The sequence below is a fragment of the Glycine max genome, chromosome 12 (genome assembly GCF_000004515.6).
Source record: "Glycine max cultivar Williams 82 chromosome 12, Glycine_max_v4.0, whole genome shotgun sequence".
NCBI classification, from domain to species: domain Eukaryota; kingdom Viridiplantae; phylum Streptophyta; class Magnoliopsida; order Fabales; family Fabaceae; genus Glycine; species Glycine max.
This window is the reverse complement of record NC_038248.2, coordinates 19,009,935-19,015,047: the sequence shown is the minus strand read 5'-3', so window position 1 is coordinate 19,015,047 and position 5,113 is coordinate 19,009,935.

Sequence of the window (5,113 nt, the reverse complement as noted above, 5' to 3'; positions counted from 1 at the left end):
AAACAACGTTTTTACTTTGAAAAGAATTTTTAACTTGTTTTCCTTTTTGACATGCTTTACACAATTTATTTTTCTCAAACTTGAGTTTTGGAATACAAGTTACTAAGTCCTTTATAACTAGATGATTGAGATGATGCACGTTTATATTTGTAGCCCTACAATGCCATAACCAAGAATCATCAATCTTACTTACTAAATACCTAAGTTCATGAAATGATGCATGTTCAATGTTCAACATGTGGATATTACCTATCATTTTACCGATGTGGACAACCTTACTAGACATAGCTTCACTAATAAGACAACAATTCTTGTAACCCAGTTGACTAATGCTCAAGAGATTGTGCTTTAGTGCATTAGCATATAGGACATTTTTAATTTGTGTCTTGTACTGATTTCCAATGTTTCCATCTCCCATAATTTTCCTCTTATTATTGTCTCCAAAAGTGACATAACTTCCTTTCTTTGAAAGAAAGTCAATAAGTTTGGACTTGTCACTCGTCCTATGCCTAGAACAGCCACTATCCAAGTACCATAGCGAGTCATTTGCTTTTAGGCACACCTACAAGACATAATCAATTATAGAGAGGTAGTACCCAATTTAGGTTGGGTCCAATGGGGTTAATTTCCAGAATTAAATCTTTAGGAATCCAGATACATTTGCCTCTATGAACCTCAAATCTCCTATCAAAGCATTTATAAGATGTATGCCCTCTTTTCATGCAATAATGATAGGTCTTTAAATTAGGCTTAGAATGCACTATGTTCTTCATTTTGGAGACCTTGTTTGGGTTCACCCTTTTGGAGGGTGCAAACTTAGTTTTCTTAGAAAATGCAATTTGCTTGTTATATCCCAAACCAGTCTTATTAGTTGTATGCTTTTGCACATTGAGCAAGTAATTAAGATCACTTTTTCCTTTGTTCAATTTTCTAAAAGGTTTTTTAAGATAGGAAAGCTCAATTTGCAACTTCATACGTTCTGCATAGTGATCCTTTTTAACTTTTCAAACTCAATTTGCAAAGACTTGTAAACATTCATATTAAGAGAGGTAGATTCACAAACACAACCAATGGCTTTATAACTTGAAACAAGTTTTTCATTTTCTTGTCTCAATTTATCTAGCTCACTTTGTGTTGAAGTCAATTTTGTGATATGTAGTTTTAGATCGCTTCTCAGCTTTTTGTTTAAAACGGAAAGCCTTTGAGCTTCTTCATGCATTTCATTAAATGCTTCCAAAACTTCTTCAAAGTTAGAATTTAACTCAATTTCTTCAATGGTTAATGAGTCAGCCATTGAGTATTCCATCAAACATACATTTGCAACTTCTTCTTCATTAGAAGAGTTGGAGGATGTAGATCCAATGTCTTTCTAAGCTATTGTTTTTTATTCCTGTCCTTCCAGCAAGTTGTTTTCTTAGGTAGAAAGGACAGTCAAATTTGATGTGACCTTACTTTCCACATTAGAAGCATGCAAAGGTGTTGTTGTTGCTTTCTATCTTCCTTAAAGGCTTAGAGAATTTTCTATCTTTGGATCTTTTGAGGAATTTCCAAATTTCTTCACCATCAAGCTAAAATTCCCTATATCTTCGCCATCACTAGAACTTTCTTTGTGATGTTGCTCTAATTAATTAAATTTTAGTGTAACTCCCTTTCTTTTCTTTTCTATTTCTTCTCCATGAGATTGTTGAATCAGCTCGTGTTCATATTCAAGTAGTTTTCCAAATAGAGCTTCCATGGTCATTAATGCTAAGTCCTTGGATTTTTTTATCATTATGATCTTTGGTTCTCAAGTTCTTGTAAGACAAAAGAGGATTTTGATGTTTAGCTAATCATCTTGAAAGGTTTTTCCAAGACCAAGAAGGTGATTCACAATATGAGTGAATCCTGTTTGAAGTTCTAAAATGGTTTTTTCCATTCGAAAAACTTCATATTCAGATACAAGAATGTGTTTTCTTAATCTTGTCATATCCGTTGTGCCTTCATAATTGACTTCAAGCATTTTCCATATTTCCTTTTCACTTTTGCACCTTGTAGTATGAAAGAACTAATCAGAAGATACACTAGAAGTTAAAATGTTTTAAGCTTTTTGATCATCTTGCACTTCTCATCATGTTTCATCTCATTCCATTCTTTAGGTATTGATTCACCATTTACATCTTTAGTTGGCATAAATCGACCTTAAACAATGGCATTCCATGCATCGAGATCAATTTACCGAATAAAGATTTCCATTCTCTTTTGCCAAAAATAAAAATGTTCTTCCTCAAACAAAGGAGGTCAATTTAAAGATGCACACTCTTTGAAAGTGATTTGTTTAGAGCCCATTTCAGAAGAAAAAAAACTATGATCTTGAGTAACTTACAAGATGTAGCTATACTACCAATTGAAAAAATGATGGAACTCACAAACCAAGAGGGGGTGAATTGGTTTCTAAAATTAAGCAGACTTTTAAAGTCAAAGTTAAAAAAACTTCTTTCCCAAGGATCATATAACAAACTTTTCATAAACCTATATTTAATCTATCACCATTTACACAAAATCCTTTATTAAAGTTCTTTCTTCAAAAAGATACTTTCTTTAGCTTTCAATTAATTGATCAAGAACAAAATGAGAAAAAAAGACAAGATCAAGAAAAGAAGTACATCGAGTTTTATACTAGTTCATTCTTTATCTCTAGAGAAGCTAATCTAGTTATTTAATCCAACATAAATTAGATTTTCACTATGCATAAAGAATTCTTACAAGCAATCACAAGTAATCTAAGTTCCTACCTCAAAAAAGTGACTAAGGTACCCAACCCTAGATTCCTTGTGCATCACTTACAACCTTGGGGACAAGATTTTTCTTCCAGAGGAGGGTGTTGATAGCAATATAACCCAAAGGGATAGTAGCCCCAAGAGGATGTAAAAGATACTAGCCTACGTCTGTGACTATGCTCCGTGACTTTGCATAATTCCCAGCCAACTTAGGATATTCCTTGCTTTGTCAGCAAATCAGTTATAACTAATTTAGGATATTTTTACAATTTTGTTATTAGGATGATTGCAATTTTGTTATTACTTTTGTCCTTTATGTTACTGTCCATATGAGTGGCAAACTTTATCCTTCTGTTGAAAACCATTATAAATACCATGGAAATGGAATAATAGAGCAATAGAAATTTCAATGCAAATACTTAGTATGATCTTAGCAGTGGAGTATTAGAAGCTTATTCTATCTGAAACATTTTGAAATTGTGTAAAACAAAGGGAGCATGTCAATTTGGATTCCCCCAACCATAGCATTGATTAGTTGTAACAAGAATTGACACTAATCAGGATTCAACAAATACAGCTCCGCCCACACATCAGTTAGATTGATTACTTTCTTTATTTTTATTATTTTATTATATTGTCATCGCCTGCCTCTGCATAGTCTATGTTTACTTTTCTCTACTCAAAGTCTCAAAAACTCATCTTCTCCAATTTAGTAGTCATTAATTATTACTTCAACAAAATAATGGTGCATAGCATCTTAATGTTATTTATTTGATTCTTTGTATTCTCTAGCATATTGGGAACATGCACCTCACTAGACAGTTTGGCAGTGACTCACATGGTCAGACTTTGGTTTCATCAGGTGGAATAACCGAACTTAATTTCTTTAGCCTAGGAAATTCAACAAGAAAATACTTGGGTATATGGTTCACAAATGTATCCACTTACACAATTGGCCTTAGAAGATATCCTTAGTATGTTATGCTCAAGGGATTTGAGATTAAGATCAGAGCTGGGACTTGGAATGGACAATCTTGGGCTGGGTATTCCCGTCAAACTTAAAAAACATCACAAACTTTTGTTCAGTGCTAAAGAGGTGTATTATCAGATCAAGCTTCTTGATAGTATTAGGATTAGACAAGTTCTATAACAATTGTATTCTTTATTTTCCATTTTAGACCTTAGTTAGCAACTAATTATGTTAGCTTAGTTGTTAACTTTCTATTTTTGGTTAGTTTTATAGTTAGTTACAACTAACTCTAGTTTAGCTTGTGTATATAGCTAATCTTGTAAACATTCACTGGATGTATGAGAAGATCATTCCAGAAACTAAGTTTTTCCTCGAATTTCTGTTAAAGCTTATTTGATGGTTTCATCCTTGTACATGAAAGTATCTTCATTCGTCATTCTTCCACTTTTCTTTATCTGAGATTCAGTTTCCTTTTTCGATCCTTCTTGTCTTCTTCTTTTTTATCAACAATGGCTATTAACAATTAGTATTCAACTTCTGATCACCTTGCCAACCCTGTCAATCCCTATTTTCTTCATCTAAGAGAGAATCCTAATTTTGTTCTTGTTTTGCCACCGTTGATCGAAAGCAACTTTCATCAATGGGAACGTGATATGATTATGGCACTTGAATCCAAGAACAAAGAGCATTTCCTCTTTGGCACACTTCCCTGTCCTCCGTCAACAGATCGAATACATGAAACTTGGAGGCATTGCAATCACATGGTGGTGTCATGGCTCACTCGTTCCATGAGTCCTTCAATCAAGTAATCTGTGATGTGGATGGATTCGACATTTGAAATCTAGAAAGATCTCAAGGATCATTTTTCGCATTCTGACTAGTTTCGCATTCTGATCTTCAAGGTCAAATCCAGAGTTGTGAGCAAGGTGATTCTAGCATTTCTGAGTATTGTACTCATCTGAAGATTATATGGAAAGAACTAGAAATGTATCAATGTTTTTTGCTATGTACATGTTCTAGTATTTGTTCATGTGGGCTCATTCCTAAACTTAAGAAAAAACGTGTAGATGACTATGTAATTTGTTTTTTGCATGGTCTTAATGATGTGTATGCACCAATTTGGTCTCAAGTCATGCTTATGAAACCCATGCCTTCTCTAGTTAAAACCTTTTTTCTTGTGCTTCAACATGAAAGATAATTTATTGGTGAATCTAGTTCTCAATCACCTACTGATACTATTGCTTTTTCCACTATTAAAAACAGTGACAATTCCACCTCCTTTAGTAAGATTTTTTCCAATCATAATAAGATTCCTGGTAATTCTGGTAAAGGATCTAAAGGCAATAAGCTTTGCACTTATTGTGGAAAAACTAATCATACTATTGAG